The 14426-nt window shown below is 42.6% G+C and overlaps 1 protein-coding gene across 2 annotated transcripts in view; it reads right to left on the reverse strand.

Moving 5' to 3' along the window:
* The window catches only part of SSR1 (signal sequence receptor subunit 1), a 557116-nt gene that overhangs the window by 265499 nt on the left and 277191 nt on the right, over window positions 1-14426 (reverse strand). The gene's annotated exons all lie outside the window — the stretch shown is intronic.

Raw genomic sequence — 14426 nt, forward strand, 5'->3', positions numbered from 1 at the left:
TTTTATTTGCCTGGCAGGAATTGAGCTTGTAGATAGAATTGGTTGCCCAAGGCTGTGTTCCACAGGGCCATGGCTAACCTGCAGAGTGGGTAGGAATGGGTCCCCCCCCACTTGTTGATGTACAACATAACTGTGGTGTTGGTTGTTTTTGTGAACAGTTGTCCCGGAGAGAGTAGGTGTCCAAAAGCTGTCAGGGCATTCTGTACAGCTAGCATCTCTTTTTGGTTGATGTGCATGAGGATTTGACTTGGACTCCAGTGGCCGTGAATCCGTTTGCCAGCCATGTGAGCCCTCCATGCATAGTCTGATGCGTCTGTGGTTAGGGTCTGAGTGGCTTGTGGTTGAGTAAAAGGCACTCTTGTTGTGGTTGCATGCTTCTGCCCACCACTGTCCTTAGATAAGGTATGATAAGAATGACTTGTTTTCAGGTCCTGAGAATGTTGGCACCAAGTACCACTGAAGTTTCCTCATATGCAGTCTTGTATATGGAATTAGTAGAATACATGAGGCCATGAACCCTAGGGCTTGCAGTATTTTTCTTGCAGGTAGCTAGGTTCTGGTGGCCATTAGTTTGAAGCAGTCTGTCAGGTAGACCTGTTTTTCTGAAGAGGTGAATGCCATCTGGGAAGTTGTGTCCAAGCTTGCTCCCAGGAATACAATCTTTTGACTGGGTATCAGTTTTGATTTCTTTTCATTGATGGTGTACCCCGATGAAGTGAGAAGGCTTTTTACACATGCCAGGTGCTGAAGCAGCAATTCCTGACGGTCCGCCTGAATCAGGCAGTCGTCCAAGTACAGGTAAATTTTGACATTTCTCTGCCTGCAGTATGCAATGGCTGGAGCCAGGCATTTTGTGAATACCCTGGGCGCAGTAGATAAGCCAAAGGGAAGTACAGAGAACTGATCATGCATAGACCCTGCTCTGAAATGTAGATACTTTCTGCATGACTCCCTTATGGGGATGTGCAGGTAAGGCTTCTTTTAAGTCTAGGGTGACTAACCATTGGCTAACACAGGGAGAAGCTGTTGCAAGGTAAGTATCTTGAATTTTGGTACCACCAGGAAGGTGTTGAGAATTGAAAGATCTAGGATTGGGTGCCAAGTGCCCTCTTTCCTGGGTACCAGGAATAATCTGGAGTAGAATCCTAGACCCCTCTGCTCGGCTGGAACAGGCTGAATAGCTCTGATATTGAGCACAGAAAGTACTTGTTTTTGAGCCTCTGCACACTGGTTTGGAGGAAGGTTTGGAAACCCGCTTGGGGTTGGCAATGAATGGAAATAAAATATGTACCCTTGGGATACAATGTCTAGGACCCATTGGTCCTGAATGATGGACCTCCAGTTTTTTGCATGAAGGGCAAGTTTTCCTCCTAGGGGCACAAGTGGGTAGGGCTGGAAAGTACAGTTGAGAAGTCACTGAGGGCTTTTTCCATATGGAGGTGGCTTACCACTCCCTGCTTTAGGGGTGGGGGGCACTCCACCTCTTAGATCTCTGCATACCCTGAGACTGTAGTCTGGGTGGTCCGTTGCCCCCGTGTCCAGTGTGGGAAGGCCTGGAGGGGGCTGGAAAGGACCATTGTTTTGAAGGGCAATGCCTACTGAATATAGGTGGTTGCACCTGGAGGAATTATTTAACGGTTTGCATAGATTTAGCCTTTTCTTCCATCTTTTTAAGAACTTCTTCTGCTTTGGTGCCAAACAAACTACCCTTACTCAAAGGAGTGTCTAGCAATTTAGATTTGACATGATCTGGCAAGGTCTGGTCCTTCAGTTAAGCATGTCTTCTCAGTACAGAGACAGTGACTGCTGCCCTGCAAGATGTTTCTAGTGCATCGAATCCACACTGCAAAGCATGCTTGCTTACTTGATTTGCGGAATGCACAAGCTCCTGCAGTTCTTTACTTTCTGCACAATCTGGAAAGGCTACCACTTTTTGTTTAATAAGTTCCATATCATGTTGCTGGTATTTCAGCATGTAAAACTGGCAATTCAATGCCCTTATAGCTAAAGTTGCAGAGGTATATATACCTTCTTACCCAATCTGTCCAAAGTTCTGGAATTCCTGTCCGAAGGGGTAGGATTTTTGGCTGTAGTAGTCTTAATACCTTTAGGTCCCTGGGAAATGATCTCTGCGTCAGCAGTAGGGTTTTTGAAAAGAAACTTGTGATAATCAGGTACTCTGTAGTACCTGTCTGGTTTCCTAGGGGCAGGAGGTGAAGTGTCTGGGTTAACACTAGATTCCACGAAAACACCATCCACAACCTCCAGGACAGGGGGTATAGCTAATGGCCTGTGCTGAGGCAACTGTAAAAAGATCTCCAAGGTCTCTTTTTGGACTGAGGATAGTCTTTGCATTCCCAGCAGAAATTGTGCAAGGTTTCACCAAAAGAAAAATCCTCTGAAGGGGAGGCAGAGATAATGGATTCCTGTGCAACTGAATGCTCATAGGTGGATATGGGCATGTCTTCATAGAAAGGTCAGAGTCATCTGACTCCTGGTCTGTAGAACCTGAAGGGAACTCGGTCCTTTGTCTCTTAGCAGGGGAAGGATGGCTTCCCCTAACCAGTGTAATGAGGTCTTCAGCTATTCTAATAATTTGATTTTGTGGCATGGGTGGCTGACCATGTGGTTTGGTCGTCTGTTTTAAGTGTAGTGTGTACACTGGGCCTATGAAACTCGGTAGTTTTGGTTGGAAAAAAAGTCTGTTTGATTCGAACATTGGTGGGACGAAAAACTCCCTCAGAAGCCGGTGCTTGCCCAGCGGCTACGGACCCAGCCAAGCTAGAGACATCCGCAGGTTCCACAGTTGAAGAAGCATCTCGCGGCATACCGGACTCCAAATGGGGCTCAGCAGAGGCCTACGAATCCAAAGAAGCAGTCATCAGGGACTGCAAAGGAGCCCCACTGAGTACTGGCGGACTGTCGACTAGCTTAACGGAAACATCATTGGCAGTTTTGGACCTATGCGGTCTCTGTTTTTATCCTCAAGTTTTTTCAAATGATCGGTAGTCGGCTGGTTTACCGAAGCCATTTCTAAATACGCAGATAGAGACTGAACAAATTTAGTGACAAGGATAGCCCAATGAATAGTTCGGGCATTAAACAAGGCACAAAACTGACAGCGAGGAACGTTGTGGTCTGGGCCAAAACAGGTGACGCAGTAAGAATAAAAATTTACTTTTTCTGAGTTAGAGCAATAAAAAAGGATCCCCAATGGGGTACTTTGCTTTAGAAGAAGTACAGTTTTGTACCTACCATAAATGTAGATGTTCGAGGATTCCATTGCTGCAGTCCTGACTATTGGGTATAGTCCGCGTCCAGTCGGCCCGAATACCAGAGTATAAGGCTGACGTCGGTCAGGGCGCATTAGACTGACGTCAGTACGTCAGGGTACTAATGCGCATGACCGACGTCATATCCTCAGTCTTTTCTTGCCCCAGATGTCAGAAGACCCTAAAAAGAGAAGTCCCAAAAAACCTGCACCAAAAACATGTACAATATATACAACAATATATACAAAAATATAAGCATGTAAACTCACCTACACAACCACCCCTAAATACAGAGGGAAGGAGGGAGGTAAATTGGACTGCAGCAATGGAATCCTCGAACATCTACATTTATGGTAGGTAGAAAACTGTACTATGTTCTTGGTCTTCCATTGCTGCAGTCCTGACTATTGGGTAGAATCCCAAAGCAGAGGTAAGGGAGGCTGGCAAATCATAAAGAAGTAGGAGCTGACAACATGCCCTGCAAAACAGCTGTGGCAAAACCAGCCCTAGACTTAGAGTAGATAGGAAGGTGATAATGCTTAGAGAAAGTATGCACTGAACTCCAAGTAGCTGCTTCCAAAATATCCTTAGTTGCCACCCCCCTTAGAAATGCTGTTGAAGTGGCAGTAGCCCTAGTGGAATGAGGCCTAATCCCAGCTGGAATCTCCTTGCCATGATGGGAATAACAAAATGCAATGCAAAAGCCAATCCACCTAGAAATAGTTTGTTTTGACACAGGCTTGCCCTGTGAACTCAAAGCAAAAGAAACAAACAACTGCTGGGACTGCCTAAAATCCTTAGTTCTGCTTAAATAATAACGCAGTTGCCTGTGTACATCTAAAGTATGCAAAATCTTTTCCCCTTTATTTTGAGGGTCTGCATAAAACGTAGGCAAATGAATAGTTTGGTTTAAAGCCACACTAGAAACCACCTTAGGCATAAAGGAAGGATTAGTACGTAATGATACCCTATCCTTATGGAAAATCAAAAAGGGCTCTACTGCCATAAGGGCCTGCAACTCAGACACCCTTCTTGCAGAAGTAATAGCCAACAGAAAAGCAGTCTTCCATGACAAGTATTTCAATTCAGCAGTAGCTGCAGGCTCAAAAGGTTGTAGAGTAAGTTTTTTCCAACACAAAATTGAGATCCCAAGCAGGAGTAGGAGCTCTACGTGGGGGTCTTATATTCTTTGCCCCTCTAAGAAACTGCTTGAACAAAGGATGCGAAAACAAAGGTGGGTCACAATCATAGTGAGCTGAAATTGCTGCAGCATGAATCTTAATGGAAGAGAAGGACAAACCTTTGTCCAATAACTCAGTAAGATATTGAAGAGCCACACTCAAATTAGGCTCAGAAATCTCCAAATTCTTTGCTGTACTCCAAAATAAAAATCTCTTCCATTTTTCTGCATACACTCTCCTTGTACTAGGTCTTCTAGCTTCCATAATCACATTTAAAACTTGTTGAGGAAGTTGAGACCTGTTGTGATTCAACACAGAATATGCCAGGCTGTTAGATGAAGAGAATGAAGCTTGACATTGAGCAGATGACCGTCCTTCTGAGATAACAGATGAGGAATCAGAGGTAAAGGCCATGGAGGCTTCTGTACCAGACTCCGTAGTAGTGGGTACCAGTGTTGGCGAGGCCAATCTGGAGCTATCAAAATCATCCTTGGCCTGTCTTGTCTGACCTTTAATAGTACCTTTGGAAGAAGAGGCAGAGGTGGAAAGGCATACACATGAAGGTTTTTCCAACTGAAAGACAGAGCATCCACTTTCCAAGCTGTGTGATGAAACCCCTTTGTGCAATACTTTGGCAGCTGGTGGTTTAGTGGAGAAGCGAACAGATCTATGTCTGGAGTTCCCCATGACACTGTCAGTTTCTGAAATACATGAAGATCCAGTTTCCACTCGTGGGGATCCATGATTTGTCTGCTTAACACATCTGCTAAGGAGTTCTGTGCTCCTGGCAGAAACCTTGCCTGAAGAGTTAGTTGCAAGCTTAGCAGTCTCCCATAAAATCATTGCTTGCCTGCATAGAGGATAAGAATGTGTTCCCCTTGCTTGTTGATGTACCACATGACAGTTGTGTTGTCTGTTAGAATCAACACCTGCCCTGGAAGAAGTAACTCCTTGAAAGCCATTAATGCAAACTGGACTGCTAACATCTCCTTCATGTTGATATGTAAATGCTGTAGTCTGGCAGGCCACTTGTCTTGTATCCACTTTCCATTTAGATGAGCTCCCAAGCAAGGTCCGAGGCATCTGTCGTTAAGATCTGACTTGCCTCTGGCCGGGTCACAGAGAGTCCCTTGTTTAGGTGACATTCCTGAGCCCACCACAAGAATTCTTTTTGAAGGCAAGGTATTATTTGAATGACAGTGTCCAGATCCTGGCAGTGCTGTGTCCATACATTTTTGAGATACCACTGTAGCTTCCTCATATGCAGTTTGGCATTGGGAAGCACCAGAATACAAGATGCCATGAACCCTAATGCTTGAAGGACTGTCCTTGCAGTCAGCACGGACTGATGAGATAGTTGATGGAAGTAAAGTGACAGACTCTTTTGTTTGTCCGGGGTTAAAAAGGCCATCTGGGCTGCTGTATTCAGTCTCACACCCAGAAAGCACATGTCCTGAGAGGGTACTAGACTGGACTTTATTTCGTTCACAGAATACCCTAGGCATCTTAGCACTGCTATAACATAATCCAGATGCTGTAGAAGGTCTTCCTTTCCTTGAGCCAGAATCAGGCAGTCGTCCAAGTAAGGATAGATTTGAATTCCTTGAAGCCTGAAGTAAGCTATCACTGGAGCCAGAACCTTTGTGAATACTCTGGGCAGTAGGTAAGCCAAAGGGCAATGCAGAGAACTGATAATGAGAATTTCCAGCTCGAAACCGCAGATACTTCCTGCAACTTAGCCTTATAGGCACATGAAGGTAAGCTTCCTTGAGATCTAAAGTTACCATCCAGTGATCTTTGCCCAGCAGAGGTAAAAGCTGTTGTAACGCCAACATCTTGAACTTGGGAATGTCCAAAACGTGTTGAGGAGAGATAAATCGAAAATTGGTCTCCACGAGTTCCCCATCTTAGGTACAAGGATCAGGCGAGAATAAAATCCTAATGCCCTTTCTGATACAGGGACTGGCTGAATGGCCCTATCTGAAGTAACTGAGAAACTTGCTTGTGAGCCTCTTTTCTTTGTGGAGGAGGAACGTCTGGCATGCCTTTGAAAGGGGCATTGTATGGAAATAAAATCTGTAACCGTGGTGAATGATATCCAACACCCATTTGTCTTGAGTAATTAAATCCCAATTTTCTTTGAAAAGAGACAGTCTTCCTCCCAAAGGAGCTGCCAGACGGAATCTGCTGGCAGCTGAAAAACAGGTCATTGGGTCTGTTTACGAAAGGACTGACCCCTACCCTCACCAGAAGTCTGAGCAGGTGAACTCCTGTCTAGGCCTAAAAGAACCTTGAGCCCTGCCCCTACCACGTCTAGACCTACCCCTAGACTGGGAATCATAAGCAGGGTATGTCCACCCCTTAGCAGGCCAATTTCTACTAAACTTTGGTGGCTGCACCTGCAAAAATCTTTAACAGTTTGCATAGACTTAGCTTTGTCCTCCATTTTCTTTAAAACTGCTTCCACAGGCGATCCAAACAACACATCAGACTGTAAAGGAGCATCCAAAATCCTTGTCTTAACATGCTCAGCTAAATTCTGATCCTTCAACCAGGCATGCCTGAAGAACAGAACTGGTAGCAGCCACCCTCGAGGAGGCCTGTACAGCATCAAAACCACATTGCAAAGAATGCTTACCCACTTGTTCAGACACATGAACCAAATCCAGCAACTCTTTACACTCAATACCTTCCGCCAAAGCATCCACCTTAGATTTCAATTGTGAAAGGAGATAATTCTGATATTTTAGCATGTGAAACTGACAATTCAATGCTCTCATGGCTAGAGTGGAAGAAGTATACACTTTCTTTCCCCACCTATCCAAAGCCCTTGCCTCTTTATCAGTGGGAACAGGATTTTTAACCACAGAAGCCTTAACACCTTTAGGCCCTTGAGAAATTGTTTCGGGTCCGCCCTAGGACTCTTAAACAAATATTTATGAGCTTCGGCACCCTATAATACCTATCAGGCTTAACAGGAGCAGGAGGCAAAGAGTCAGGGTTCAGGGAAGCCTCTGCAAAAACATCTTCCACCACATTCAACACAGGAGGAATAGCTAAAGGCCTATGCTGGGGTAAAAACAAGAATTCCCTAAGCCTTTTCCTGGAATCAGAGTAATCCTGGCCTTCCCATTTAAAGTGCTCCCTCATGGAATGCAGAGTCTCTGAAAATGAAAAATCCTCAGGAGGAGAAGCTGTAGGAGTGGAATCATCCACATCAGAATCAGAATAAGTAGGATACTCCTGCATATCTTCCACAGAAGATTCTGAAGCCTCTGAACACTGTTCAAAACTATCAAACTCCGGTTCCACCCTAGGCCTCTTATCAGGCGGGGGCATAGAACCTCTAATCATAGTAATCAAATCCTCTGCCATTTTAAGCATATGTTTCTTAGGTACAGAACCCGAAATGCTAGGAGAAGCCCCCACTGAAGCTGAACTAGGCCTACCTCTCAAAGAAGTTTTGGCAACAGAAGGAGAGGCTCTAACTACCTTGGGAAGTGAGGGAAGAACAGTCACCTGAGAAGCCCCCTCAGCCTGGCCTACCTCCTGAGAGGGCACATCCTGTAAAAGTATAGTTTCAGCCTGGGACTCCATGGAAACTCCTGGCAAAACCTCCGGCTCCACTGAGCCTTCTAAAGAACCGACGTCCGGGACTGCCGGTTCATCAACCCTAGGCTTCACTGTTTTATCCTTGCGCTTCTTGGAGAAGCGGGCCGGAGCATCCGACGGCATTTTATAATTGCAACGCTTCCCAAACACTAACCTGGCACAGTCTAACCTCCTCTTAATAGTGCGTTGTTAAACCTAGCACAAGAGCGCAACCAACAACGCCGTGCTCAGGCCCTAAACAAGGTATACACAAGGTATGATAATCCCTATGAGGTATCTGTTTCCCACAAGAAATACAGTTATTCACTTTTTCTGACATCCGTAAAATACTGAGGCAAGAAAAACCAAAATGTTCCCAACGGGTACTTAGCCAACTCTGTTTCGGTCTGAAACTCCGGTTTCGGAAATATTTCAGAACGCCAACCTGCACTCGCAAAACTGCTTCTGCATCGGACCATGCGGCAAAAAAGACTGAGGATATGACGTCGGTCATGCGCATTAGTACCCTGACGTACTGACGTCAGTCTAATGCGCCCTGACCGACGTCAGCCTTATACTCTGGTATTCGGGCCGACTGGACGCGGACTATACCCAATAGTCAGGACTGCAGCAATGGAAGACGAAGAACATCTTCAGGATTATTCAATTCAAAAATGAAAATTCAGGTAGCGGCTGACCGGCACTTGCGAACTGCTTCTGTTTCAGGCTCCCGCGGCAAGAAAGACTGATGTCATGGCATCGGCTGCCTGTTTTGATACCCCTGATGTCAAAGCGACAGCATCAGACGCAGAAATACCAAGTCTCTGGTATTCGGGCCGACTGAGGGCTACCTGCAGGCAGATAACTCACGTGTGATAACTGCAACAGTGAAACACGAAGAACATCTTAAAATTCCTTCCCAAACAAGCCATAAGCGAAGTAGACACAAATACAAATAAAAATACACTCAAAGCTGAAGATAACTGGAATAAATGCAGCTGGTCCACGTGCGTAAAAAATCCAAAACTTTTAATACAGATAAGAGAGTGCTTTCGCAATGTTGCTTCATAGATATATATATATATCTATGATGTGTAGGTGTTATACTTACTGTACTTTGAATGTTGAATTAACTTTTAGTAATAATATATTTTTATACATTCGTATTTGTAGGCAAGGACAACTTTAAATGCAATGTCAAGGTTGATGTTTAATTTGTCCTTAGACCAGATTGGTTGTTTTAAATTTTGTCATCTCTCTCTCTATATATATATATATATATATATGTGTGTATATATATATATATATATATATATATATATATATATATATATATATACATATATATATATATATATATATATATACACATTATATATATATATATATACACACATATACACACATATCTATATATATATATATATATATATATACATACATATCTATATATATATATATATATACACATATATATAGCTTATACATATATCTATATATATCTATCTATATCTATATCTATATATATATATATATATAAATATTATATATATATACACACACACACACACACACACACACACACACACACACACACACACACGGTGGTGGTTTGAAGTTAAATTGTCTGATGAAGCAATGTTCATCATTGCGAAAGCGCTCACTTATCTGTATAAAAGTTTTGGATTTTTTTTACCTACGTGGACCGGCTGCATTTATTCCAGATATTATGCAGATTTTAAAATCAGTAACATCTATTTGGAGCTCCATATACGCTAAATCGAAAGTGCCATATTGATACGTGCTTGTCAGACAGTGTATCAGGAAGGGACCACTTGTTGCCTGCAGAATTAGCGACTACAAGTGAAACCTGGAACTGGACCTGCGTAACAACAAAGCAAATCTAAGTACTTTTGTATACCTCAAGTGTATGAGAGAAGGAAGGTCTGAAATTTTTACTATGACTGATATATTTCTGTGGCGATTACTAAAAAGTACAATCTCTGGTTGAAGGCACCTGAATAAAGGAAACGAATATAGTCATATCATGCACATTCAGGAAAGGAATATTCCCATAATGCACGTTCATCTTGAAGTACTTGAATGTGAGGCTCCACACCATAAACTCACAAAAGTCTTTAACAGTCAGTGCATTGCACCCTTTACTGTAAGAAAATAGCACTGTAGAGTTGGTGCATGTACAACTTGCATATAGGCACATGTCTTAATAGAATGTTTATATTAGTACCAAGATAAAGTTGTTGCACAGCACATAGAATAACTGTCATACACAGTTCTGCTTTAGATGATCTGATGCAAGCATAGCAATGTAAATGAAATGATGCAATACAGGAAGGCATCTATAATTGTAATAATGTGACAAGCTTACAAATGTATGCCTCATCATCAATGAACTTTTGATAGAAAAACTTTTATGTAAAGCGTTTCTGAAATAAAAGGAAAACTGCACAGAAAAAGTTATTTAAATATCACTAAGAGTATATAAAGCAGCAGATTACCTACATGACTTTTAATCTTGTGTGACAATCTAACAAATGTATGTACCGTCAGTTTGGTTACCATAGCAGTTTTTACCAAAGTAGTTTTTTATAAAAAGGTTTTACTTGTAGTATAGCATGATTTTACTTTCTGCGCTGTACGGAAAATGTTGTTTGGGGCAGTAACACATCCTGCTTCAAATGTCTAAGACACTACAAAAGCAGAAGTTAATGTCCTACTTGCTAAACACAGAGTAATTCAGGAGTGTACTGTACATAATTACTTGACATACCACTGACATACTATTACTATATGTACACTTTCTACATACTATAACAGGCGAAAGTTTTGTTGTAAGCAGGACCAATTTCCTATCAAGACACACAATTTGGATAATACTGTATGGATGTTTTTATATATAAAGGTGCTGAATACAAGGAGCAGAGTAGGACTGAATGCTGAGCTTCATGGAAGTATGATGAGGGTGCAGTCGAACCAGGGGATATAAACTCCAAAAGACATGCATGCTAACGTGACGACTCCCTATCAAAGTGTAAATCCTGACATACTTAAAATTAAAAGTGCAATTTCACAACAAACTGAATTACAAGATTCGCTGTTACACTGTTTCTGATGAAGGTCCCCACTTTGCATATCCTCTGCCCAAGATATTTACCTGTACCAAGTCTAAAATCAGAGTACCACAGAGAAGACTAACTTGTTGGAGTACTGTTATTAGTGTGTTTATATACCTTTCCCATTTGTACTTGGGTCTTTGCTGTTCTAGAAAATGCAATCATCAATGGACTTTCAATAAGAAACCATGTTTAAACTCGCACTGTACTGCTGAGTACATTACGAAAGCTTACTGTATATCTTGGGTATTTCAACAACATCTATCTGTACAATTAGCCTCTGCATCATTTAAGTTACAGATCATATTCTCTCAGGCAGACAATAAGGTGAAACTATGTCTAACAGGCATCAGTTTGGTAAAGAAATATAAGCATGAAGCACCAAAAAGTGCATTTTTTATGGCATGATATGCAGACGATGTAGATACACAAGACAAATACTGCAAAGTCTGCAGTAGTGATTCAAGGGGAGAAGGGTTAACATAGATGCAAGGTACAGGGTTTGATTCAAACTAAACTTGCCCCCTCTCATAAAACTTTCAGCAACTTCTAACATACCCCGCTTCAGATTCCCACGATACCCAGAACAGTTGCAAGATCAGGCTTATAAAGGTCCTGGTAGTCGTTAGCCTAGTATATAACTATGAACCTAAAACCATATGATGCATTGCTTGCTTTTCAAACCTGCATCAAACCAATCCTGATTAACAGGGTGGTTGTGGGACAATCTAAAGAAAATCACAATAACCGGCATAAAGTTAATACAGAGAATTAAATCATACAAACCAACAGTACAGATAATTTGCACTCACACTTAGGCAAACCCTGTAACATTTGCAACATGACAAAATGATGGATGGATGCAGGACTTTTGTGAGCATGTTACTGATTTATCCCTGCAAGTGCCCTTGTGAACGTGTCACATACAGTGACAACAGCAGCAAGTTCTGCTACAGTGGAACTAGTGAGACTAAAACAGTACCAATATAAAAAACTTTCTATTCTGAAAAGTTGTAACACTGCCTTTTAACAACATTTTTACTCTTATCACATGGAAAAAAATGCATCCAACTGTAAATGTTGCACTGGCACTCTCAAAGCAATTGAACAGTAACAAATGGGGTTGGGAGGGTGGCCTAATGGTTAAGGTGTTTGCCTTACAAACACAAGGTGCAGGGTTTGAATCTCACAAGGGATAATTGGCTAGGCTTAAAATGGCTCGCAAGGGCAGTTAGCTTAGTACTAACCTAACCTGACTAACCTATGTAAATAAAAACGTGGTCTATCACAAACCAGCTAAGTGTCTTAATTTAAACCATCATTAGACTTTTGCTTGCCTCAGCACGTTCTGGTCTAACTTTCTTAATGTTTAATTAACCCTGATGTCTGGGGCAAGTTAAAAACGATTTCAAGAGGGAGGAAAAGTACAGTTTTGTACCTACCATAAAAGTAGATGTTCGAGTGTTCACCCTGCTGCAGTCATCACACTTGGGTTATCCTACCGTCAGGTGGTCCCGCAGTCGGCCTGAGTTCCAAAGTCTTGGCCCGGCGTCGTTTGCTGTCGCTTCCTCCCTGACGTCAGTGCGCCAGGGGTATATGAGAGGCATCTGACACCATTTTCTTCAGTTTTTCTTGCCCCAGATGTCAGGTGCTCCCAATAGGTAGGCTATATACATATACATATTATATGTGTGTGTGTATATGTGTGTATATATATATATATATATATATGTAAAACAATCAGGCACAAGCAAATACACCACAGAGAATGTATAGGATAGAATGGTATAGATAAGTCAAGCTAGTTCAGAGGGGATGGAGGGAGGGTAACCTGGACTGCAGCAGGGTGAACACTAACATCTACATTTATGGTAGGTACAAAACTGTACTATGTTCGTGTCACCCTGCAGCAGTCATCAGACTTGGGTTGAATCCCAAAGCTAAGGATGGAGGGTGGAGTTAAACAGGGTTAGAAGAAGCTATTAGGCCCTGCAAAACTGCAGTGGCAAAACCAGCTCTAGTCTTAGAATACAGAGGTAAGTGATGGTGTTTGGTGAAGGTGTGCACTGAACTCCAAGTTGCAGCTTCCAGAATATCCTTGGTTGGCACCCCCCTGAGAAAGGCTGCTGATGTAGCTGTAGCCCCGGTGGAGTGGGACCTAATGTTAGCAGGTACCAGTTTCCCATGATGCGTGTAGCAGAAATGTATGCAATGTCCTATCCATTTTGAAATGGTCTGTTTTGAGATAGCTTTTCCTTGTGATCCTGCAGCATAGGCTACAAAGAGCTGGTCAGATTTTCTGAAAGCCTTAGTTTTATCAAAGTAGTAACGTAATTGCCTGTGAATGTCCAAAGAGTGCAGGAGTCTTTCTCCTTCGTTCTGGGGATTTGGGGAAAAAGGTGGGCAAATTAATGGTTTGGTTTAGGGCCACACTGGATACCACCTTTGGCATAAAGGAAGGGTTAGTTCATAGAGAGACACTAACTTGATGAAAAATGAGGAAAGGCTCCACTGCCATTAGTGCCTGTATCTCTGAGACTCTTCTAGCTGAAGTTATTGCTAGTAGCAGGGCAGTTTTCCATGAAATACATTTTAAATCAGCTGAAAAAGCTGGTTCAAAGGGCAGCAGTGTAAGCTTTTCCAGAACAAAGTTGAGATCCCAAGTAGGTGTTGGTGCTCTCCTGGGCGGTCTTATGTTCTTAGCCCCTCTGAGGTACTGTCTTAGGAGTGGATCTTACTAGATGAAAAGGAAAGTCCTTTGTGCAACATCTCAGTTAAATATTGTAGAATCTGAGGAATGTTTGGATCTCGGGGATTTTGGCCTTTAGCCTGGTTCCAGGCGCAAAATATTTTCCATTTGTCTGAATAGGTTTTCCTGGTGCTGGGCCTCCTGGCCTCCAGAATGACGTCCATAACAGCTTTGGATAGAAGTGTTGGCTGGTTGTTTAGGTCATTTGCCATGCAGCCAGGTTTAAAGTCTTGAGCTGGCTGTGTAGAATCTGATTGTCTCGCTGGGTGAGCAGGTGTGGAATTTGTGGTAAAATCCATGGTGGGCCGTGAGCCATGTTCCTCAGAATTGGATACCAGTGCTGGCGTGGCCAGTCTGGTGCAATGAGCATCATTTGTGGTCTCTCTAATCTGACTTTCAGCAGTACCTTTGCTAGAAGAGGCAGTGGAGGAAAGGCATACATTGTTAATGTTTTCCAACTGAATGAGAGAGCGGCCACTTTCCAAGATTATGGATGGAA

This window comes from Protopterus annectens, chromosome 3.part0, assembly GCF_019279795.1.
Source record: "Protopterus annectens isolate FY-2018-M chromosome 3.part0, PAN1.0, whole genome shotgun sequence".
In the NCBI taxonomy this organism is placed as follows: Eukaryota; Metazoa; Chordata; order Ceratodontiformes; family Protopteridae; genus Protopterus; species Protopterus annectens.